Here is a 27,282-nt window from a genome sequence, read left to right on the forward strand (position 1 = left end):
AGGGAAATCCAGCCTAAATAGGACTTGACTTTTCTGATCAAGACAGTGAAAGCATTAGACTCACAGGAGGAAAAAAAAGATTCCTAATTTGTCAACAGAGATTAATTTCTATTTCCCTGGAGACTTCAGAAAGGGTTCATATGTTTTTCTCTATCCTGTAACACTGGTGGGAAATCTATACACAAAATTGCTACTATAGGGTCTGTTGCTTCACAAAAGATGGCAAGTGGAAGCCTCAGAGTCATTTTTACTGGGAGTGAGAATGAGGAGAATGTTTTCTCTGCCCAGGATCACTTTTCTGCTTTCCTAGTTAATGCTCATTTATTCTTCAGCTCTCAAACATCATCCAGGATTTAGATAAGTACCCTTGTAATATACTCCACAGCCCTCAGTAATTTATTTCATAATACAAATCAGCTTTTAGAAGTATATTCATTTCATGCCATTCTTTGGTTAATGCCTGCCCCCGCTTTGCCCTATTAACTGAGCTAAATGCTCAAGAAGGCAAGAACCATGTTCATTTTGACCACTGTTTTATATATAGTACTTGGTACAAAGTAGACATCGAACACAATTTTTTTTCAAAATTAGATAAATGGATAAATGACACAGAGCCAATATCACTGGACAGATCTATCACTTTTGCTGAGACAGAAATGGAAGAAGATCACTGAATACTTCTGAACATCAGTCTTGAAATGCATTCCAGGGATTGTGGGAGATTGAACATAAGTGCAGATATTCCCTATGGCTGCTCAGACCATGTAAGAAATAAAATATTAATGCAGGGGGATATGAGCAAATAGAATTAGGGCGTATGGTTTTTTTTATAAATGAGAAGTCTAGAATTTCTCCATGCCCATGTATGTTCTAGAAAACTGATTTTTGATCTTCAATTTAGGTATTATTTTCTGTTAATCAAACCTCTTAAATTAACAATGGGGCAAAAAGTACTTGTGGGAGAGATAATTTTTTTATATTCACAAAATAATTTTATTTTCCTACTGGGAATACAGTTAATCTACATTTTCCAACTTAGTGCATTTAGGTCAGGACATATAATTACATTCTAACAAATGGTAAGTGGATGAAAATGAGCCCCATAAAAATCGTTGTTTTGTTTTGTTTTGTTTTCATATGCTTTCTCCTCATTCAGGGTCAATCTTATAAAACAAGTATAAAAGATAACAATATCACAAATAGAAAGACATCAAGTCCCTGAGTGATTGAAGCACAGTGCTTCCCATGCTTCCCTTTTCCCATAACCTTCTCAGCTTGCTTTGCACAATGCCACAAGTAAGAAATGAACTTGTGTTGTGTTAAGCCACAAGAGTTTAGACTTGTTTGTTACAACAGTTAGCCACCCTGACTAATCGAGTACTGAATTTTGTTATTGCTACCCAAACTGCAAAAGTTAAGGGAAAATCGAGAGAGGCGAGATGAATCTCTTAACATAATTCTGGGAAACAATCACCAGGAAGATATCAAAGGCAGTTGAGTAACACTGGTAGTGGAATAGGTACCTATTTACTGATATTTCATTTCTCCTTCTATTTTTGAACATACATGGAGATATATGCTCATTGACTTCATCTGTGATTTCCCAGAATTACTCAGCACAGTGCTAGCCTTCAAGAGAATAATTAATGGATGCTTGATAAATAAATGAATTATTTGCCTTTTCACGCCAACTACATTGCAATGTTGTGGTATAGAGAGAAAAACATGAATTCTGGAAGCAAAAAAATTTTTTTCCATGAAGCCTAATCTACCATAGCTGCTCAGGAAGAACTATTTCCACAGTTACATAGCTAGATGTTTAAGAAAGGGAAATTTATTGGATATCTTTTGTCTTTAGTTTTCTTGTCTTTAAAAATACCATCACTACTTATTTATCATAGGATTAAGTGGAAGACATTCTTCTCAAGTTGTTTAAGGGCAAAAAATTATTACACAGAGTGGTCTTTTGTTTTGTTTTGTTTTGTAGTGATTCTAAAAAAAACAAGTAGAAAGAGACCATCTTTATGTATTGACACAAATGTAGGTATAGAACTCCTTCTTTCAGATTACATTTATTTCACTTTCCTTCTCTCAAACATATCTTAGCACCATACATATCTTAGGCAAAGTCTGGAACTAAAGATATTATCCATTTTATCTTATGATGACATGATAGAATTGGAGCAAAAGTGTGTGTCTGTTTGTGTGTGTGTGTATCTAATATAGTTAAATGCCTCAATCTTTATTCTGTATCAAATGTGAGAAGACAAGTATAAAGCAAAACATTTAATGAGTAGTCAGGATATTTAACCTAGTTTTTAAATACAAATTTAAATCTTGGAAATCTGATAATATATTAACAAAAACAAAATATTTATTTAAAATATTCTCTCTTAAATTAGTAATTCATTTCTTATTTTCCAAAATTTTAAAGACTAAAACTTGATTTGGATAATTCGTCCTATAGATATATACATAATTCTCCAAATGTTTGCGATTATATTTTATAGCGAAATAAACTCAATGTAGTGAATGAACTGAACACTAAGACTTAGAGTTGCCCAGAAACAAGAGCCAAATGACTGTACCTTCATTTCAAAGTTTAGTTGATGGATTTGCAAAACCTGTGTGCTTTATGAATGTGAGGCCCTCAGGAATTTCAGTGGCCAACTTTGCCGCGTTTTCCCCCCTTTTTTCATTATGTTTGATATTTCTGAGACAAAGCTTTATTTCAGACAAACAATCTATGGCAATAGGCTGGGGAAATGAGACTTAGCAGTAGATGTGGAGAAAGAAAGAGGGGAGCGAAAATGAGTACTGAATTAGAATAGGGCTTTGGAGGTCTTTCACTGCTGTGATGTGTCTGTGTGAAATATGAAAGACTGCCAGAGAAGGCTCTCAAGATTCAAGAGCAAACTAATTTGTTTTGATTTGTTACTCATGATCAATAATCTGACCCTGTGGCTAATACAAAAAGGAAATGACAAAATTGATAAGTTATGCACTTTTTACTTCATTCTGTAGTCCTCTGGTGCTGATGTACAATGACAAAGAGCCAAAACGGCAAGCTTTGCCTAACCAAAATCTAGGAAAATCTATAATAATAATAATAATAACAACAACAACAACAATAATAACTTTTCTAGTTATCGTTAGTTTTTCTTCTGATTTCTTCATTTCATTCTACTTTTCAGGGAACCTAGCTTGCGATGGCATGTCTAAGAGAGGACAGCAGACATGAGACAAACCTGAGGTGAGTGAGCTGCAATTTATCTTCCCTTCCAACTTGAAAGATACCACCCATCCACAAGGTGTCATTATCACCCACGGTTAAGCCTTGTAATTTTGTGGGTTTCCATTGTTGACACGGCTAAGGTTGATGAATCAGTTTAATCAACTTTATTAATTTGTAATAATAGATCATATGACTTTCACTTAACCACAATGCTCAGGTGGCAACCAGAACAAAACTTTCCTGTTATCTGACAATTTACTATATTGAATTAGTAAATCGAAGTCTTGAATAAAGACCAAAAGAGGTGAGTATTCTGGCAACTTGATTAATTATTCTCCATCCACATAGATTGTAGTTTTCTTGTGAGTATATTTATGTTCGCCAGTTGCACGGTCTCTCCTCCAGTTATCGATAAATAAATGCTTCTCACTTCTGCCTCTTTGGGCTTTCATAGGTCTACATCAGTGGCTTCAAATGCAGGTTCACAAAAAAGGCACCAAGCTGGCCGCATAAGGATCCATTAAGGATCTGGTTAAAAATACAAAATTTTGGCACCCATCCCAAGTCCACTAAACCAAAATTTACAAATGTGGGACAATGGCATTTTTATGTTTTCATACTCTCCAGAGCACACTCTAATAAATAGTTCACTTTGGGCCACTCTCTGGATTAAAATCTAACTGCAAACATAGTTTTTCACTGGACAGTACAATGTAATTAGGTAGCTTTCCACAGTAAACTTATATCATATACCAATGTTTATGTATGTTCACTGAGATTATAACTAGTTCACTTCACCATGGTATTGGTGGCAATAAAAGGTATTGATAGTTTTTAGACACTATACCCACTTATTTAAATGTTTTTATTTCCCTCTTACATATGGCTGATCACATCACTTGTGGATAGATTTTAATAGTTTAACTTCAGTCCCTTTTCCAAATTTATGGTGGGAAAGATTAGAGTTTCTCATAATGTAATATATCTGCTATTCATCCAATTAAAATGACCATAAACATACATTTTTCAAGCTTTGAGAGTATTGATGAAGACACTAAAATTCCCCTTTTGTAGAAAAGCAGTGCAAACCAATTATGTTAAATTGGATATCATTTCTGAAGCTAATAGCCTCATCTTGAGAGAATACTAATATGTTCCACCCTCTGTGAGTTTATATTTTTTCAGTTGAGAATGCCAACCACTGTGAAAATTTCTGAGAACTTTAAGATATAATGTATGTTGTTTCATAAGCCAGATTTTTTATTATGGTCATGATTTACAAAACAAAGGTACAGAACAAATTAGTAACAAAGTGATTTGGAAAATTTTCTACTTATATTATGAAGAAGAAAATTTCTCTAAAATTTTACTACTCAAAACCACAGATGGAAAATTGTCAAAGATGATTTATTATAATTTAGAAATGGTTCAAAGTCAAGTGACATCTGCATTAATTGTCTGACTAAATCTACATTTTCCAAGATACTTGATGATACAGTCACTCTGCAGGATGCTCTTTCAAAAAGACAAATGCCCCCATCGTAAAATACACTATACTACCCCGGCTTGGTGATTCATTTGCATATTAGCAAATTAAAGAATCTGAAAAATCCTGCAAAAAGGGAAACCTACTTAACAGTGTTTTTCAGATATATTTGATGACAAAATATTTTTATATAATATCTATTAACCTCTGAAGCCCAGAGAACACACATCAGAACACACTAATATTTAGGAGATGAAACCTGATTGTTAATTATTACTCATCTTGGATGAATTTGGGGTGGGTGTGTGGAGGAGAAATTCTTCATGGTATAATATAGACATGATATTATGTCTTTTCCAAAGTGGTCTTTGTATTATGTCAAATAAAAATATTTCTCATGTCCTTAATGAAAGCTTAGTGAGAAATTAGTAAACAGTTGAGTCAAAGAATGTGTCTACAGATCAAAAGTAACAAACTATTTAACTATTATTCTATTATTCATTATCCTGAAAATCCATCTCACTAGTCACGAAAAGTATATACATATTTTTGCATTAACGACCAAGTACAAACATGAAAATTTAAAGTCTATTTTTAATTAATTAAATAGTTTGGATGAATCAGAAAAGGCAGTGGCCATTGAGATTGTAAAGTCTCTCTAAGAAATCCAGCTGAAATAGAATTGAAGAAAATAAGCATAAATAATTCTGGGTAAGTTGAGATCTTCAGATAATAGTAAGACAATATACCAACATGTATAGCATATGAATTATAAAATAATGCAAATTTTGTGTTAACTGTTACATATTTTTATGAAATATTCATTTCTATATAAATACTTAAATGAGGAAAAATGCAACTTAATTCTTTGCCCATAAATGAGTTCACAAATGAGAAAACAATTTTTGATGAGCCACAGGTCCAACTAATTGTTTCTAAAAATATGATCACTGTAACTATGCATAGTCTTCCTAAGTATAACATTATTAACAGTTACAGTTTATTTTTTGCTTTAAAATACACTTAATTTTTTAGAGCAGTTTTAGGTTCCCAGAAAAATTGAGCAGAAAGTATAGAGTCCCCATTACCTGCTGACCCTTCACATGTAAGTCTCCCCACAAGAATGACACATCTGTTACAACTGATGGATAACATCACCACTCAAAACCTATAACTTCCATTAAGGTTCACTCAGTATTTATTCGCTGGCTTTTGATAAAAGTGTAATGACATGAATCTACTGTTACAGTATCATATAGAATAGTTTCACTGCCCTAAAAATCCTCTGTGCTTTGTCTATGCATTTCTTCTTCCTCTCTAACCCCTGGCAACTGGTGATCTTTTTATTCTCTTCATAGTTCTACCTTTTTCAGAATGTCCTATAGTTGGACATTCTGAATCATATAGTATGTAGGCTGCTAAGATTGCTTTCTTTCACTTAGTAATGTATATTTAAGATTCCTTCATGTCTTTTCATAGCTTTATAGCTCAATTTCTTTTAGTGATAAATAATAAACCATTGTCAAGATATACCATAGTTTATTCATTCATTTATCCATTAAAGGACATCTTGATTGTCTAACAGGTAAATTTTAACCATGCTATAACCCTAACAGGCAGAGGGGCAGAAAAAATGGATATGATTAGGTTACTAAGAGGCATCACAGAGATATCACATTAATGGCATAATACAAGTAGTACATTTTTACAATGCAATTTTAATCCCCTAAAATTGTTACTGCTACAAGAAAATTTATTCTACTTCCCAACCTTGTTTCTGCCTTTTCTTGCTTCTTAGAGTGATGAGACTTTTGTAATTAAAGAGACACCAGAACGTTTTTTTAATAACTTAATGGAGTGATTAAGTAGTAGCCTTCATCTGATACTTCTAGCATTCTGAGATTTGATCAAAGTCAAATTAGTCTTTACTTATAGATTATAAATAATATGATGGAATGAAACAAAAAAAAACTTGAGTCCCTATCACCTAAATCATAATCTGTGCATGCTATTTTTAAAGTTGCTTAATGCAAAAAATTTTAGACTTAATCTCTACTTGATAAATGACTGTTTATGTAGATGATAGTCATTAGATTTGGAATACACATACATTTTTATGGTGTTTCTTTCAGGCAAGTTTTTCACATGTCTGAAATCTAAGGTCTGACTAGATTTGAGCCTAATTTTGAGAAATATATTCCAAAGTACAAATAAAATATAAATATAAACTCCAAATTATTCTCATTGAAACTGAATCTGCTAGCAGAAGTAAACAAAAATATACTTCTGAAACATCACAACAAAAGTTTTTTTTTTTTCCATTTTACCATTCTTTCCAAACAGCCAAGTCATGAAACATCATTGAGATAGTATCTTTTTCTAAGAAACTTTTCATTCTAATGAAATATGTTCAAAGATTCAGTGGAAGACTTCTTTTGATTTCCTTTCTATTTGTACCTCTGAAAACAAGAAATATTGAGAGTAAAGTTTAGGCAAGATAGATATTTGGGGGCCTACTTGCATAGTGAGATGATTTGGATAGAATATCTGAGCCTATTTATTTGAAGGAAGCTCAGTGAAAATCAAAGAGTAATTTACTAAAGGAAATTAAAGTCCTCATATAACTTTCCCCCCTCTTTCCCCTTGCCATTTCCTCCAGTGAGATGGAGAGGGAATAGAGCTACTTAGGGAAAAGTTTAATGTTTAATGGAAGATTATTTTTGGTGAGAGATTAACTATACTATATAATAATTATTCTTTTATGAATAAAAGGAAGAAAAGGAGACACATTAGCAATAGCCATCATCACTTTCTCATGTATCTGGCCCAATCATTTTCTCTTTTGATTAGCTTTGATGTTTACTCTTATTTTTGCTCTCATTCTAAATTTACAAAGTATCTGCTTTTCTCTTTTATTTTATTGATAGTTTTATTCAGATTATGAGGTGATGAAATATTTTATTTTACTATAGATCTGTTTGTTCTGGGAGACATGCATAGTAGTTACCAGGTCTTGGATTACAACTCCAAGTAATTGGGAGAGAGGAGCATGATCACAAGAGTCTGGAAGGGAAATAAGATTGAGCTGCAGCTAGTGAAACAGAGGAGCTAGGTTAGGAGAGAGCAAAACTGAAATAAAGAGCAAGGCAGATAGCCAAATCTATATCATCAATCTGAAATGGCAAAGAATGGCAAGGAGTTTTCATCCTATATGCCAATACTTATCAATTGCTAGAACCTGCTTGGACTGTGGTGAAAAATGTGAGGGTACAGCCAAGTTCAGGGTTATACAGTTCTGTGATTGATTAGCTATCACTCTCATGGACATGAGAAGAGTGAGCCATGACAAATATACCAAGTGTTCTTGATCTCTTACCTAAATAATGAAATAATATATTACAGAGACCAAGGAACATTCAGCTTTCTATGTAGGTGGGCTGTTCTGTGCCTAAATTAAGACCAGACTAAGCCTCTACTTGGTTGCATAGCATCCCACTGAAAAGCCATTGACACTAGTCCTTTTTTTTTTTTTTTTCCATTAGCGCTTTCTTTAAACTATCACTTTACATACTGGAAGTAATTTCTGATAGACAGTAGTTTCCCATGTACTAACAGGTTGATGAGGGATGCTAGGAATAAAAGCTCTAATTTCTGTGAAAGTAATTTTTCTGAACAGAGATGCAGTGAGAAACAATGAGTAAAACTTACAACAGTAACTCCATTGTGTTACCCAAGGCCCAGTATCCAGTTGGTATATTTGCACCAAGTATCCAGTTGGTATATTTGCGGTCACTGATCACTAATAAAGGATCAGAATGTCAAAACCAAAATAACTGGGAGCTGAAGTCAGATATCTGATGTCTCGAAAGCATGTGGTAATATAAGGTCTTATTAAAAAACAGAATGACAGAGTTTGATGGGCCAGCATAGAAGACAAAATATGCCATATTCAGCGGGGTGCCAATTAACACTAGGACAGTCTTACCAATATTCAAGCAGGGTAGTTTGGAGATTAAATCTAAATAAATGATATTCCAGGAACATGCAAAGGATGAAATGAAGGGCAGCAGCCTCTCCAGTTACCTGAAACTGTGACCAGGAACCAACTGTCATAGGTGATGGTGTCCTGTCACCAGAAATCTCTGAAGGTGATCTTCAGTGTTTTGAAAATGTTATAATGGACAACTGAAATATTCTGATGCAAGCTTTTCCAAGTAGGCTCTTTTTTTACATGCCGTCTTTTAGGAAGCCTCCTTAGCTCTTCCTGGTCCACAGAATCACACAGTGGCTAAGAACTTGGGTCAAATACTAGTTCCAACAGGTAATACCTAGATGAACTTTTCATTGGTTATGTAACCTTTCTAAGCCTGAACCTCCTCATATGCAAAGAGAATAAATTCAACATAGCAACTCCACTATAAAGAGTGAACATGACAATATATGCAAAGTGACTAAGACAGTACCAGACATAGTAAGTGCTCACTTAAATATTGGATTTAAAATGAATAAACAAAAATTGCCCTGAAGTGCTCTGTTTTCAGGTTCTATAATTACAAGCACTGATATACTTGATAAGCACATGAAGTTGTTTCTGTTGGCTTTAGCCTAGGCAGCAAGACCCTATGTTAGCTAAGCTTTTGGCTCACTGTAGTTATTCCAGATCAGATCACACTATCATGAGGTGTCCAACTTTTTTGTAGGTAGCATTGCTGAAATGAAATTGGCTATGGTGGTAATAGGTCCCTTTCCCACTGTGGTTTTCAAAGCCAGCTTCTAAGAAGTAGATATGAGTTTGAGGGCCACTAGGTTCCCATTTGAATAGGAAAACCCTAAATCATTGCCCCTAACTCTAGGAGTGGACTCGGGCAGAGTGACTTGGAGTAAGTAAACAAGGACTTTGGCAACTAGAAAAGAACTGCTACCCACAGAAATTATAAACATTTCTCCCCCTTAAAGTGAATGGTTATTGGGAGGAATTGAGTTCAAGAAATTTACAATGACGTGCCATTAAATCATGATGGTGCTTCAGATCCCCAGAAGTCATACTCACCTTTTCATCACACACATTGCTCATCATTTTTAGAAGGCCTCAAAAGGCTCTGAAAAATGGTTCATCTCACTGTGTTTCACATCAGTGGGGCATGGAATGCAACCTAAAGCATTTCTAAAGTTTCTGGTAGAGCTCTACCTAAAGAAGAGAACATCCCAAGGGCAAATGCTACCACTTCATTCCTTGAGCTTTAGCCATAACTCAAGACAAGCAAAAAACCCAAAATCTGTAGAGGTCAAATTGCATCCAATTTCTCCTCTAAAACTAACAGAAATCTGAGGTCAAGGAGTTCTAGCATGGGGATTTTAGGAGCTACAGTACGAAAAGCTGATTTAGGTAAATGATCAGCAAAATTAAAAATCCCAGGTCTAACATCCAAATAAGTCACCAGTCCAAAGAGGCTAGGCAGAGAGCAAGAATTCACGTGTGATTTAATGGGTAGAAATTAGGAGAGTCTATGGCCATGCTATCCTGAACAAGCCCGATCTCATCTGATCTCTGAAGCTAAGCAAAGTCGGGCCTGGTTAGTACTTGGATGGGAGACCACCTAGGAAGGCAAGGTACTGTTGGCATAAAAAATTAAAAAATAAGGGATTGTAAACCGACAAGGTCCTTGTAATCTGTGAGGTCAACCAAGGGTTGCTTCACCAAAAAAGAAAATAATAGAAAAAATAAATTAGGAGAGAACACAGGTTCCAAGTCATGATAAAGAAGAAAGTCTTTAAAAAGGTTGGGTGACATGAATGCCACATTTCACGAATCATGAAACTCAGTAAGAGTTTCAATCCCAGTGTGGCATAAAATAGCCAGAAAATATGCCTTTAATGTTAAGTGGTTGAGAATTTAGGAATGAGATGTTTTATACAACTATGTGAGAAATCCCTTCCAATAAAGCAGTTCAGTCTTTACCCATATCCATGCTGACTTTATTTCACATTAATAAAGTTCGTGTGAAGAGCAAAACAAGTCTCCCACTTCTGCCAAATGTTTCCCTTTTCCAGAAAGCCCCTGTGTCTCTTTATTATGCATGACAAATTTGAATTGCAGCAAATAATTTCCACTAGCAATACATTATAAAAAATACAACTAGCAATAAACCAACTGTTGCAAAATGTCACAAGATGTGTGAGAAAACCACATGGTTGGGGACTCGACACCACATTATCATTCTTGATGATGAACCAATTCATTTTTGTCACTGTAGGATACCAGGCAAGCTTGTTCCATGTTATTCCTATCAATTTACAATAAGAAATACAGTCATAGTAATCTGTCAAAGGAAGGGAGTGTAATAGATACAATGTCAACTTGGATGGGATCAGTGCTAATGACAAGTGCTGACTCAGCACACAAGAGACTGCTCTACAATTAATTTCAGAAAAATGAGACAGAACTACTCAAAATCTATTATTAGGCCATTAAACTATAATTCGTTATGATGGACAAAGCTGCATCAGAATTGTTCTACAACTGGATTGACTTAAATAACAAAATCAGGCAGATGCAGATTTCCCTATTTCTGTAGTGGAAGGGTAACTTAAAGTCCCACAGTATTCTTCATAGCTAACACTGAGCTCTGAGAGAATGTTTTCTGTTGAAGGTTAAGAAAAAGATAAAATATTAGAAGCATTCAAAAACATTTTATCTTTGAAACATCAGTCTACAGAATAAAGTTTTTGAATTCCTGAAATATCTTTCAGCAGAAAAATGGACCAGAATTTGAAATACATATTAACATGCTTTAATGTACAATCCAGTACCACCAGGGGAACTGTGCCTAATAAAGGATTTTTTTTCATAATTAGAAGTAGATTTTCATATTCAAAGACACTCAGAATGTGCACAGTGGGCAGGCAATTTCTGACATAGAAGCTTCCAAATTAGGGGATTTAAATGATCAGCTGTTTGACCATCCATTCCACTGATACCTGAAGTCCATTTAATAGCAAAAGACAAGCAGGCTGGGGAAACACTGCAAGGAACAAAGCAACAAAGAAATAAATGTGCTATAAACACATATTTCTCAAACCTTACTTTGAGAAACGTTCAAAACACTTGATTTTAAAATGCAGATCTAATTTGGTAGGTCTAAGATTCTACATTTCTAATATGCTCTAATACAACTTAGGTGATATTGATGCTGCTAGTCTGGAGAACACTTCTTCAGTAGTAGTTACAAAGCAATAAAAAATCATCATCATACAGAGGAGCTTGCTTTTTTAGATTTATGTAAAGTCCTTCTTAATCTGAGTTGTCCTACATCAATGGTCTTTAACTGACTGCACGTTAGGATCACCCAAGGAGCTTTCAAAACTCCAGCTGCTTAGGTCACATCCTAAATCAATTCAGCCCTAATCTTGAGGGGTAGTTCCTAGCATTGGTGGTTTTGAAGGTCCCCAGGCAATCCAATTTGTAGTCAAGAGTGAGAACCATTTGCCTAGATTGACTTTTAATGGTTTAAAAAACAGAATGTAAGCCCAGCTCTCTGTAGCTTTAGCTCAGTAACCAAGTACTTGAACAGATGTCATGATTGCTAAAAAACATCAGCACAGGAAAATCAAGCAAAATCCTTAGCTGTTTTGATGATTTTTCACTGGGGTTCTTTAGGCAACTTTGAGGTGACATATCAAAATAAGGTCCATTAATGCCCTCTCCTGTTTTCTCTCAGTTGGATGCACATTTTGCTGGCCCTATTTCACTAACGTGTTCAGAAAAAAACAAACAAACAAAAAAAAAAACCACAAAAAACACAGCTTTCTGAACACAAACTGCCATGAATTGACACATACACATTGTAACTGATAATTCTTAGAATCCCAGCTTCAGCTTTAAATCAAATATGGAAACAGCTTCAATCTTCCCATTATTACAGAAAAGCAACACTTTATGTAACATCCATATCTGCAAAGGAAAAATGCTAATAGCAGCCCCAGCAAAGGAAAACAAGATTAAAGTATAATTATAATATTTATCAATACTTGATCTACAAACAATATAGTACTATGGAAAGAAATTTTAGTTAGGCTGAAATTCTCCACACCACTAAACATTATCACAATAAAAATCCATTATGAATGTGAAACATTTTATATACTCATGCATGTTTCTCTATTAATGTGCATGATAATTAAAAAACACAGATTTTGTCCAGCGGTGTCTACAACACAAATTTTTAAATGTTTACATAGCAATGATGAGTCGAAATTTCTTCTTTCAAACTTTCTCCTAGTATTGATATACCAAAAGAAATTCTCCCATATCCCAAATACTTAATCTCTTATTTCTTTCAAATTAAAATTTCATTCATTTTTTTATTTCTTAATTCAGTATCCCTTTATTCAACTGACTGATGAAATGCTCATTGTATTAGGACTCTGCTACACTCTAGACATAAAGTATTGAACAAAACCAGACATAGTCCCTGCCTTGTTAGAATTTACAACATAGAGAGACAGAGTGACATCCTTAAAAAAATTACAATATCAAACAAAATTATAAAACTGTAGCTGTGACAAATGATTTATAAAAAGGCAAGGAGCACTGTGATATGATACTCTAAAATAGAGAATTTGACCAATTCAGGAAGGTATGGCAAGACCATCCTGAAGAACACTTAAGCTGCAATCTAAAGGATGGTCAGTCAATCCCTGGTGTGATTACATTTGGACAGAGTTAGTTTTGAGTTAGTTTGACTCTATGCTAAAACATCCTTGACATTATATATTTTCAAAGGTTTTACAATCTTCTTTTGGAGAAAGTTTTCAAGAAAGTAAATCAATCACTCCATTATGGTGACCAATTATTCTTGTTTGCCTGAAACTCCTGGTTTTACCCCTGGAAGTTGATAACCTGGGAAACCCCATCATTCCTGCAGAAACCAGGGCAATTGGTCTTTCTACATAGGCCTCAGAATTCCAACTGGGCAGCAGCTAACACTGAGACCCTTGTGAGTAGAGATTGTGTTTTAGTCATACTTTTAGTTGTATTCCCCCACACAGGTGCAAATAATTAGAACTCAAGCAATACTATCATATTAAATTATGGAATGGTATCTTATCTATAGTTCATGCCTAAAATCTAAGTCCACATTGAACAGGGCTCTCCGACTATGAGAATCATATCCATATGTGTAAAAGTGTTTAACAGCATGATTTCTACTTCAAAACAACCTGCTTGGAAGAGCATTCACTTACAGACAACAATTAACAGCTTTGATAGAGATGATATGAGATGAAGATTAAAGCAGCATTGCTTGTTTTCCCTTTTAAAAACGAACAAACAAAACACAATATTTGGGTTTAGAGAGAAGCTGCAGGCCTATTTGGGGTACAGGCCTGTGAGCCATCTTAAGCCTGTGGCCCAAGAGTGAGGGTAACCAACAATTACTGGAAGCAGCAGCCCGGGGAAACACCCATGTAAAGCAGAAAAATCCAGGACTCCCCATACAAAGCCAAGATGATTGGAAAGTTAGGAGAGATTAAAAGAGAACAGGTTCTTAATAGTGTGTTTGCCTGGGTATGGGGGAGGGAGGGGGCAGATCTGTGAAGGTTCATGATACTATTTCCATGGATTTAAGATTGAGTGAACCAAAAGGTGCTTAAGGGAAACAGCCTCAGAATGAATAGTTATTCTTTTAAGTATACCAAAATATTTTTGTTTGTTTGTTTCTTTGTCAGGGTAATTCTAGTTTTAATTTTTCATGGTAGCATCTGGAAAACTATCTCAGTTTAAACTGTGAATGTAGTTGCCAAGTGTTTTCATCATTGTGTATGATTCTAACTAATTGACACACAAACACAGTGGTACTTATAAACTGTTTTGAGTACAGTACCCTAGAATAGGTACTTGCCTAGAATAACTTTTCTATAAAACTTTCCAGGCGCAGGTTCTCACATAAAGCAAGAAACAGTGCATCAAAAAAGGTAGCGTGTTGATTCCTAAATTTGTGGTAGCACTCCACTGACAGTTTTCTAATAGATCTGTGAGCTTCTCATGATGGGCAAACTGGTATTTTAAAGCAGTCAGTCAAATCAAATATTAGCCAATAGCTTGCTAGGGCATGGAGAAGTCATCATAAAGGTCAATGACTCTTTTACTTTGCTGGGTGGGAGGAGCACTTTTGTAGGCATTTTGGTTATTTTATACTAAAGAAAAATTTTATTCAGAATGGACATTCAAGACAACTAGATTAATAATTCTGCATAATAATGTGAGAGCCCGACTTCATTGTGATCACCCTTGTATCATTGTAAGGATTATTATGAGGTTGAATGGAGGTGAAAGCATTTCTTTGTTTCTTTGAGAAAAGCAGGGAATGAAGAGTCTGGGTTTGGGTAAAGGAAAGATCCGTGGGAGCTTCTGTACAACTGAATAGGGCGCCCAGCCCTGAGCTAAGGAGAATGAGAAAGAAGGCCACTGCTAACTGAAAAGCATAGCCTATGCCTAATGAGAGCATTATATTGGCAAAGGTATACTAAGTTAATCATTTTTTAAATATTCCAAGTTTAAGATTTGCTTCTAAGTAAAAACGTAACAGGAGCACCCCAAACAGAAGCATGGCCCATGACTAAGTGAAATAGAATCCTACTTGAAATTTGTTCGTTTTTCTGTGAGTTCTATAATTCTTCACCTTAAGCAATACTCTCAATATATAGTTTTTACTTTTTGTTAAATTGTGATATGTGCATATCTTATAGGTGTGCAACTCAATGAATTCTCACAAATGAAACATACCTGTGTAGCAAACTCTCAGATCAGGAAACAAAATTTTACCTTGACATCACTGCCCTTCTCATAAGCCACCATCCTAATTTGACTTTGTATATCTTTGCTAAATATCACTTTTTGGTCTTAACCATATTTTTGGGTTTTGCGTCTGGGGCTCATGCCTCCATTGAGATAAGGTCCAGGGACAACTGCTTGTTTCCGGAGGATGGTGAGAGGACAACACCTGAGGCGTAGCAGTGGGGCTTGGATACATAATATAGACCACAGGTCGGTAAACTTGTCCTATAAAAGGCCAGATAGTAAACATTTTTGGCTTGGTGAGCCATAATGTCTTTGTTGAAACTCTAAATGTTAGTGACTGCATTCCAATAAAACTTTATTAAATTCAGGCACTGGGTTATACTTTGTTGACCCTGAGTATAGAGCAAGCAAAATCTGCGGAATATGGGATGGTATATGAAGAACATTAAAAATACTTCAGGAGAGGAATCTTGTAAAATCCTGGACTTCACTCTAAATAAAAAGCAGTTAACTCATATATTTGTTATCTGGGCTCCTCAAGGCGGGAGAACTTGAGCCTTATAGCTTATATTTGCTTATTTCTCTCCTTGGTCTAGTTTCTAACTTTCAAAATAATGAAGTAGTCAGCAGTGAGTTTGGAAATGTCTAGAAGCAAGTCTATTTCTGTTATATTTAGCAACAGTGCTCAAGGATAGCACTCTGAATTCACACTATTTTCTAAATCTCAAATCCATTAAAAGCAAAGCTTTGCTTTGATAAAATGTTCTATGAACAATAAAATTTGTATAAATCTTGAAGGTTTCTATATTTAACAGTTTAACCATTAATTTAAAGTTCATTCGATTATGAATTGGAAAGAGAGACATAGTTACACATAAAGGCATATTTCTTCCACTTTTTAAAACCACTGGTCATTTTAATATGCTTTCATTCAATTCTGTTTCCAGAAAGCTAATCTTGTTTTGGGACATAATGAAACGGTTTGCATCATCTTTCACGCAATGTGTTATATCCTGTATGGTCTTGGCAGAGTGTGTTTTAATGTCTATGACAGAAATACCAGTTATGAGAGAGAATAGTGGAATTTCTACAAAGGTTCTGCTTAATAATAATCAAATAATAATTGGTTATTATTATTCATTCAGAAAACTATGAAAACATATAGGAATATCTGAAAATTAATGTGATTTGACAAAAATCAAACAACTGTTGGACGTCACCTCATATTTATAAGTATCTACTGAATAAATTTTTGTGATTTTATCTTTTACAACTGGGAAAGTACCCATATTATTTTCTTTGTCCACAGAATAAATATCAAGCATTTTGTTTTGTTTTTGTCGTAGCATTAAAAATCGTAAGGTGACCCCACCAACATATACGCCATCATTAACTCTTCATTTTCTCTTTTCTTGTATCCAAAATATACTATTCTATCTATTCTCCTCACTAATCCTACTGCTAATCCAAAAAAAATGTCATTTCTCAATTGGATTATTGCAGTAGCCTCCTATCAGTCATCTTGCTTCCACTATTACCCCCATTAGAGTCTGTGTCTCACACAGCAGCTATAGATACCTTTAAAATGCAGACTAGGTGTTCTAGGTGTTGTTCTTCATCAGTTTAAATCCTTCTCACAGCCTGCATTCCCTCCTTTCTTTCATCTACATGTTCATATTTATTTGATATATATATTTAATTGTCTTTTCTACCAACTAGAATAAGTTCAATAGGAGTAAGGAAAGTTGGAATGGAGGGAAGGAAAGAGGAGAGGCGGTAGAAAAATTGCCTTGAATTATTAGGTATAAACACACTCCTCTCCTTATTTTACAATTTGTTCTTACAATACAGTCTGTACTCCTTAATGCCCTATAAAAGAAATGAGTCTTCTCACACCTTCAAAGGACATGTATTTGAATCGGTAATAATAGAATTCTAAGTAGAATGTGCTATAATTGACACATTTATTTTTTCTTGAGTATACTTTCTAAGGACAAGTAAATACTCACCCTACACTCCCTCCCTGACACATATAAACACAAATCTTTCCGCAAGTAAACTTCTGCCTCCATCTTTAAGTCCACTGGTATTTTTAGACTATGCAGAGACTCTAAAATTTCTCTTGCACAATCCAAAATTGCGATCCATTGTCATCTTATATAGAACACTTAGATTAACACCATTCTATAATTACTATTATTTTAGAACAAATAAATTCATCGCAGTTGTCTTAGTTGACTCAAGCTGCTATAACAAAAAATATCAATGACTGGGCTTAAACACATATTTGTTTCTCACAGTTCTGGAAGCCGAGAAATCCAAGATCAAAGTATCAAGGCTGATTTGGTTCCTGGTGAGAGCTCTCTTCCTGGCTATGTCCTCAAGCATGGCAGAGATAGAGAGGTAGTAAACTCTCTAATCTACTTATAAGGGCACTAATCCAATTATGAGGGCTCCACCCTTACGATCTAATTGCTTCCTAAAGTTCCCATCACCAAAAATGATCACATTGGGGATTAGGATTTCAACATATGAATTTGGTGGGGGACACAACATGCAGTCCATAACAGGAGTACACTGAAGATTCCCGGTAATAAATAAAGTTGAAGTATTTACTCAAACATTTCAAAAAAAATTTACAAACACACACACATATATAATGTCCTACTCACTGAATTAAGTTAAAAAAACATGCAAAATAATGCGGGATTATATTTAATATTTAAAACTTTAACTTTGACTCAAATTAGAGTAAGCAAATTTGTGTATATAGTAGTCCTCCCTTATCTACAGGAGATACGTTCTAAGACCCCCAGTGAATGCCTGAAAGTGTAGATAGTACCAAATCAAATATATTTTTATATATGTGTGTGTGTGTGTGTTTTCCTATGCATACATACCTATGATAAAGTAATGTATAAATTAGGCACAGTAAGAGACTAACAATAATTAATAATAAACAAGAACAATTATAATATATTATAATAAAAGTTATATGAATGATGTAAGGGACATTATTAATAAAATAAGGGTTATAGGCATACCTTCGTGATATTGCTGGTTCTGTTCCAGACCAACACAATGAAGTGAATATTGCAATGAAGTGAGTGACACACATTTTTTGATTTCCCAGTGCATATGAAAGTTAATGATTATAGTGTATTATAGTCTTTTAAGTGTGCAATAGCATTCTGTTGAATGCTACACCTTAATTTATTTAAAAATACTTTTATTACTAATTTATTTAAAAATACTTAATTTATTTAAAAATACTTTTACACCTTAATTTATTTAAAAATACTTTTATTACTAAGAAATGCTAGCCAAGAACTGAACTGTCAGTGAGTCATAGTCTTTTTGGTGTGGGAAGACTTGCTTGAGGCAGGATCGCCACAAACCTTTAATTTGTAAAACATGCAATAGCTGTGAAACACAATAAAGCTAAACACAATAAAATGAGGTATGCTTATACTGGAACACAAACAGTGCAGTTCTGTGACAATCAATCTGACAACAGAAGGCTTCTAAGTGACTAATGGGCTGGGTGGGTGGCTTATGCAGCAGAGATAATGCTGGGCAAAAGGATGATTCACATGCTGAGCCGGACAGAGCAGGATGGGGCCAAATTTCAACATGCTACTCAGAATGGCATGCAATTTTAAACTTATGAATAGTTTATTTCTGGAATTTTTCATTCAATATTTTCAGACTGTGGTTGACTAAGGGTAACTGAAACCACAGAAAACAAAACTATGAATAAAGGGGACTACTGTACAATCAAAATGATAATTGCCTTCATAACTACTAGAATGGGCCTAATCAAAAAGACGTATAATAGAACATGTTGTCTAGGGAGGAAGTGGAGAAATTGGAACCTTTATACCCTACTGATAATAATGTAAAATGTTGCAGCACTTTGAAAAATAGTCTGGCAGTTCTTCAAAAATTGAATATAGAGCTACCATATGACCCAGCAATTCTACTCTTATATTTAATTGTATATTCATGAGAATTGAAAACATATATTCATGTAAAATTTTGTACCTGAACATTCACAGTAGCATTTTTCATAATAGCCAAAAAATGGGAAAAACCTAAATGTTCATCAACTGATGAATAAATAAAGTGTGGTATATCTATACAGTAGAATATTATTCAGTCATAAAATTTAAATAATAAATATTACAACATGAATAAACCTTGAAAACATTGGGCTAAGTAAAAGAAGCCAGTCATAAAAGACCAAGACCACATATTATATGATTCCATTCATATGGAATATCTGGAACAGGAAAATCTATAGGACATAAAGATTAGTGGTTGCTAGGGCTTAGGGTTCTGAGGACATAAGGAAAGAGGAAACAGCTAAGGGGTATAGGGTTTCTTCTTGGATTAATGGAAAAGTTTTTTTTAGTGAAAAGTTTTAAAAGTGTGGTGATGGATGCACAACTCTGAATTAAATTATACACTATAAAATGCATTTTAAATTAACTATATATATACAAATACATGTAATACACATATATACACACACACATACACATACACATACATATAAAACTGCTAAAAATATTGTTTGCCAGGGACTTTCTGTCCCCGAAGAAAATGTCATCTTTGTTTTTATGGAGCTTATGTGGGGTGAAAGTGGAGAACAATAATAAATAAATACAAAAACAACATTAACAAAACCACATTTTTAGATGGTGAAAATACTAGAAAGTGCATGAATCATGGTAAAGGTATAGAGTATGGTGGATGGTGTATGCATATTTCAGATAGCATAGAGGAAGGCTTTGTGAAGGTAATACCTGAGTTAACACCTGAGTAGTGTTAAGACATTATGGATTAGAGCATATAAATTTTATTAAACCATAATTCAGTGATTCATGGTATCAACATTTCTTGTTCTGCTTTGCCTAATAGACCTTGAAGAAATAGAGAAAACATACAGATGTACTAGGTTCTCCCCCTTCTCTCTTCAATTTTTATTGTTAGTTCCAAGGATTCTAATATTTGTTTATTCTGTACATGAAAAAGATGTAGCAAAAATACCTTGCATTGATATACACAATATCAAGTAGAATAAAGCTTAAAGAATTAGTGGCACACATGCACACTGTGTGTGTGTGTGTGTGTGTGTGTGTGTGTGTGTGTGTGTCAGAGAGAGAGAGAAAGAGAGAATAGTCACATCATTGAATTTGAAACAGTGGAATATAATGAAATGGGGAATAGCTATAAAGGCTGGCTGGCCATCTTCACAGCCTTGCGGAAACACAAACATCTCACAGGTGGGATTTTCAAAATATTAACATTTTTCTTAAGTCAAGTGTTTGATTCTCCCTGTAACTTAGAGCATTGTTTTCCCAAGTGGAATTCATTAGCTTAAAATAGAACTTTTGTGCCAAACTGCTCACTTCCATGAGCAAGCAATCCTGCTTTGTTTTGTCATAAATGCTTGAGGAACAGATAAACATCTGCAAGTTCAGATGATGCTCAGAACAAATGATCTGCAATAATCAGTAGCTTGGGGCACAGATAAATCCAAACTTGTATTATCTTTCCAGGAAATCAACATAAGCTAATCAAATCAAACCCTGAACTGTAGTAAATATTTAATAATAATAAGGCTTTAATTCTTTTTCAGTTTGTGATGCATTAACGGCATGTGATTTCTAAAGTTTGCAATTTCAGTCTATATTTTTCTTGAGACCTAAAATTAAATTGTCATTGATGTTATTTTTATTTTCACTTCAAAAAGAATATTAAACCTAGAATGAACTGTAAATGATCTCAAGAAGGCATTTTTTAAAACTATAAATTAACAAATTCTGGATCCTTACAATTATTTTGTTCCATTAATGGCATGTGATTTCTAAAGTTTGCAATTTCAGTCTGTATTTTTCTTGAGACCTAAAATTAAATTGTCATTGATGTTATTTTTATTTTCACTTCAAAAAGAATATTAAACCTAGAATGAACTGTAAATGATCTCAAGAAGGCATTTTTTAAAACTATAAATTAACAAATTCTGGATCCTTACAATTATTTTGTTCCTAAAAATCAAAACTCAATCAATTTATTACTTGGCCAAAATCGCTCCCATGTGAATAGCAACAGCAAAATATCTGTCACTTCACAGAGCACATAGCAGTGTACATAGGCTGAAAGGACTTGTGCCAGATTTTAGTGCCACTTTATAGGCTTGTATGAACAACCATGTAATTTGCATCTCCATTGTTTAAATTCGCTTTAGGAAAACCACCTCAACTTAGTCAAAATATTACATCAAGAGTTTTATTCTTCAGTATAAGATAGTATGTATGAAAATTAAAATCAGTGCATTACTATCTTTCATAAATAAAATGTTTTATATCTTCATTTAGTATTGTATTCAATGAGGAGAAATGAATTTACAAGACTCTGCTGAGCTTCACAAAGTCTTATGTTTTACTTTAGATTACAATTTGATTTGCACAGCTATTTATTCTAGCCCTTTGTGTTCTCCACCAGGATATAATAGATTTTTATATTTTAAAATTTATTATATTCTATCATTTAAAGCTTGATATTTATATAGTGGAAATTTACTTACTTAAATTTATTCTTAATATATATTTTTCTTTGCTTGCAAAAACACTTATTAAATCTTGAACTGAAACAGTGACAAAAAGCTCGACCGAATTTTAATAGGCTCTCAAATAAAAATTTGGGCTTCCCTATATAACAAATACGAGTAATAAGGCAAATGACTGTGATTGTATTGACCTGTTCACCTAGCAGAACCATTTAAACTTGGTTGCCATGGAAAACCACGCTGCGAATGAAAGAGCAGGAAAAATCTAATTTAGGGCTAGCGCTAGTCGGTACCTCCAATACTAATTTCTGGTCTCTTTTCCTTGGAATTGTTTCCCAGGGTCACCAGTTGTATGCTCACATTTGCCCCCAGAATGTTCTGCACACAAATATAAGTTTCCTCTCTTTGCCATTAAGCAACTGGGGAATAAAGTACCTCTTTGACATGAACAACCGATCATTTGGGCTGCCTGCTTAACTCCACATACACTATTAACAGAAAGCTGCCATTTTGCAGTCTTTATTTTTCTTGACATCTAGTGGAATTCAATTCTGCTAACCACTCTCACTTATAGAATTCTCTTTCTTTGATGTAGGTGATACTATGCTCCCCTTTATCATTTTTACAAATTTGTCCCCTTGTACTCCCTCAATAACTCAAAACTCAGACTTAGCCCTCTTCTTTTACCATTCAAAACTTTTTCTCCATAGAATCTCATCCCCATTGAAGGCTTTGATTATCACTCATATATTAATGACTCTCAAAATTTTATCTACAGACTAGACCAGAACTATATACTCCAATCTCTAAAAGCTTTTTACTGAAATAACTTAAGGACCCATGTCCAGAACTGCATATGAGTCTGTTTCCCAGTGTTCTCTTCTCAGTAAACACTACCACCTTCCATCCAATTGTACAAGTCGGACACCCAGAAGGTATTCTGGAGTCCTTTTTTTTCTCCTCAAGTCCAATCCAATAGTCCATCTTGCTGGCTCTTCCTCTAGAATTTATGCCATCTCTGTTCATTTCTTTCTTCTTCTACTACCCACCTCCATGGTGAAAGCCGCCACAATCCCTCAGCTACACTTCTTTCTCCTGCATTACTGCAACAGCCTTTTAACCGACTTTCCTGTATCTACTCTTATCCCCTTACAATAACTATTCGATCTATAGATAGAGTTATCTAAAAATCATGAGCCTAACTTTATCAGACTACACTCCCACCTCTTGATCAAAATAATCCATTGGCTTCTTACTGAGCTTATGATGAAGACTAAAATTCTTGCCAAGAATTCTTCCAGAATCTATATGGCTTGCTCCTACCACACTTTATCTTAACTCCACAGTCCTCTTGGTTCTCTGCATTCTAGCCGTGCTGGCTTCTTTAAGTTCTTGAAGAACTGATGTCTCTTACATCATAGAATCTTTATTCATTGTTCCTGGAATTCTCCCACCTTCGCCTCCCATGTTTTTTCTTTATGTATCAGCTCATTAATAAAAAAGTTTAATAAGGGAGAAACATCATCAAATTCTTTGCTGAAGCAAGGGTTAGAAAAAATAATTTCAATACTTATATTCAACATGTTGTCATTATAAATTTAGTTTTTTCCAGCCTCAAAAATTAAGTTTAGGAAATGTCTCTTCTTGCTCATGACTGTACATTTTAATAGATACAAATATTTTGCTTTGACTCTAGCAGTTTGTTAACAAGTATTTTAATAGATGAAACATTACATTTGCAATAAGTACAGCTATATATTAAATATGGATGAGGCATGTATTTTTTTCCTAAGCAAGAGTTGGTGTTAATTAGAATAGAACAGAACAAACAGAACAGAACAATACCTTGCCAGGAGTCAGAAGACCGTTTTAGTTTCCATACTAACTTGGTGGGACTTTGGCTAAATCATAGTCTTTATACACCTTGGTTTTCCACTTAGAATAAGGAACATAGATTGAATAAAATGGCATATGTAAAAAGCAGCTAGTAATTATTGAACAGAATTGAATAGCAGTTCCCTCCTTTCCTTATCCAGCTAGAAACTTTCATTAAAGTCTTGCCTGAGTCAGGCATGAGTGGCTCAAAAGGCTGCAGCAGTCTGAAGCAATATCTGCCAAAGTTATTCCTAGACACTCCTTCTTTGTACTACATTCATGCCTAGGTGTAATTTTCTGCTCTCCTGCTAGGCCTCCCGTCTTCAATTTTTAAATCTTGGTTTACCTGCGTTTGGGGGATTTTTGTTTTCGTTTTTTTTTTTCCAGCTAAAAAACTATTGATTCGTTTCTCATTTCATGACTGGTTTTCTGACTTGCAATGTGTACCCTCTCTGCTGCCAACTTAGTTTCTGTTCTAGGGCTATAATGGTCTTGTACCATAGGATCCTTCGCAATTATACTGGACAGTCAGAGACTCTAATCCCCTTCTCCTCACCTTTGGCTCTAGGATGTCAGGGTTGGAGACTGGAAAATCTTTCTACCTCTTACCATTATTTCAAGCAGTGCTGCTAAAAATCTTCGTTCTTTTTTTCATTTAAATTTTCAATGGTATACCTTTAAAATCAATGCAACCTAATGGGAAAAATCTATTTTCTACTTATTTATCTAGTACTCTGCTGAATAGAACCAAAGTTATACACTTGCATAATTCTTTCTTTATGCTAGAAATATTAGTTTAATTTTAAAAAAAAGCAATTCAGTGGACAAATATAAAATACCTACAGTAGATTTAAGCTTAAATTCTATGAATCTCAGATGAATTGATAGTTTCACATTTACATTATTCTCCAACTACTGGAATTTAATCTCGGAAATTAGGAACTCTTTTATTTACTACTATACACAATGCCCCATGAAACAAGAACAGAGCCTGAGACATAGTAAGTTTTTGTTAAGTATTTGTCAAATGAATGAACACCTTTTCAAGCCAATGTGTGTTTTTTAGAAGTCAAGAATGCTGTCATTGAATGAGAGATATGATAAGAGTTTCTTAGTTTATACAGTATTCCCCCCTTTTCTGAGATTTTGTTCTCTGCAGTTTCAATTACTCATGGTCGACCAGTCTGAAAATATTAAATAGAAATTCATAAATTTTAAAATGTATGTCATTGTGAGTAGCATGATGAAATCTTGTACCATACTGCCTCATTCCACCCAAGATGTGAATCATCCCTTTGTCCAGCATATACATGCTGTATATGCTATCTGCCTTTTAGTCACTTAGTAGCCATCTTGGTTATCAGACTACCTGTCACAGTGTCACAGTGCTTTTGTCCAAGTAATTTTTATTTTATTTAATAATGGTCCCAAAGTGCAATGGGCAATTTGGATAGGACAAAGAGAAGCTATAAAGTATATACATGTATAAGAAATAAAATAGTATATATAGAGTTTAGTACCATCAGCAGTTTCAGGCATCCACTGGGGGTCTTGAAACATATCCCTTTAGGATAAGGGTGGACTACTGCAGAAGGAAATTGTAAACTGTTTTGTAACACTACTTAAATATTAAACACAGTGTCATCTGGAAACTTGTCATGCAATGAGGGAGCTGAGAAGCAAGAGAAGTATAATGTTAGTCATTCTAGCTTTAAATAGAATGTCATGTAAGAAAGTAATGACACACTTAGTGTACAACTTCTGTGCAATTAAAGCTAGCCATGCACACACACACACGCCACACATAAAGTTCACACAAAGTCTGGCAATACTCTATTTAATACATTAGGAAAAACGATGCTCAAGATACTGAATGTTTTTCCAAAGCTAGAGGCTAGCTGAAATAATACCCAAATCTAGTGCTGTGACTTCAATTCCAGTGTATTTATTTTTCACTTTAGAGTTGAACTTGGAAAAAATCATATGATAAAAACTTAGGAAGAAATCAACTAATGCTCAATGCTCATTTGAATCAAACAAGTTTGTTAAACTCTCTTTGTACATAAGTGGGAGTTGCCATAACTTTAGATAGAGTAATACATTCCATGTGTTTTCTTCTTTAAGAGGAAACGTCCCCAAACTTTGGTATGAAAGAAAATACCTGATTTCTGTGAACTGAAGTTTATATCAACAGTCGTCAAGTCTTTAATCACCAAAACCATCTGAGGCTTCCAGATACCCTCCATAGAAATTCTGACTTATTATACCTGGGTTTGGAACCAGAATTGCTTATTTCCATGATGAGCTATGTTTGGAAAATCCTGGTCAAGTAACACTACTTATTTTCTTACAAAAGATTAAATGAAAAGCATGCTAATAATATGAATACTACTTATGAAAATGTAAAGGATTCTGGAAAGTACCAAGAAGTATCTGTGTTTAAGGAGGCAAAGTTGAGTTTTTGAAATTAGCTTTACAATTTCTTCACGTCTTTGTCAGCGATATATCTTTTCAATTCTGCATCCATTGCTCACTTTTCCAAAACTACCCCTATGTATTTCTCAAAACTTAGCATACTGACTGGCAACAGTTCTATTTTAATCGCTGTAAAAAGGCAATGTGAGGTAGAAAATAGACTTGGTCTTTAGAGATATTATTATTGCCTAGGCTTACCTATTTCCAATAACCCATCAGACAACTATTTATTTCTTCTTGTATACCTCCTCTTTCTCTGCCATTTTTCTCTGTAAATGTCTTTCTTTTTTTAACTAATTACTTCCCAACATCATATGATCTTTCTTCACGATATCAGCAAGAGTTGTAGCTGCAAACAATAGAAGTCACTCTAAATAATTAAAGTAGAAATCAAACATCTTCATGATATTTGGTAATTTTCAGTATCTCTGGGATAGTTAGAGAATTAGGCTTCGAGGACCTAGACAGTAATGAGGCCAAATTTTACTGCAGAATGCCCCTAAATTAATACCTCAATATGATGCCACCACATACCCACTGGAATGGCTAACATGGACAAGATTAACAATGCTACATGTTTCTGAGGATGTAGAACAACCAAAAATCTCATATATTATTGGTGGTACAGCGGGTTTAGTGACTGGGAGGAAGTAAGTTAGGGGCCCCTTGAGTGCTTGCAGTGTTAACATTATTTCTAATAGTGGTGATCATACAGGTATTTTCACATGATAGTTTATTGAACTGCATACTTATTGCATGCTTTTCTTTATGCATGATATCCTATTAAAAAATATTTTAGGTGGCCAAATGCCACTAAACCATCTCCCAAGCTTTAATTT

General features: G+C 34.4%; 1 pseudogene; it reads left to right on the forward strand.

Annotated features, from left to right (window-relative positions):
- The first annotated feature begins 10,224 nt into the window (after positions 1-10,224).
- LOC112478081 lies at positions 10,225-10,343 on the forward strand (annotated as a pseudogene).
- Positions 10,344-27,282: the final 16,939 nt, after the last annotated feature.

Source organism: Pteropus alecto, unplaced genomic scaffold (genome assembly GCF_000325575.1).
Source record: "Pteropus alecto unplaced genomic scaffold, ASM32557v1 scaffold131, whole genome shotgun sequence".
Classification (NCBI taxonomy): domain Eukaryota; kingdom Metazoa; phylum Chordata; class Mammalia; order Chiroptera; family Pteropodidae; genus Pteropus; species Pteropus alecto.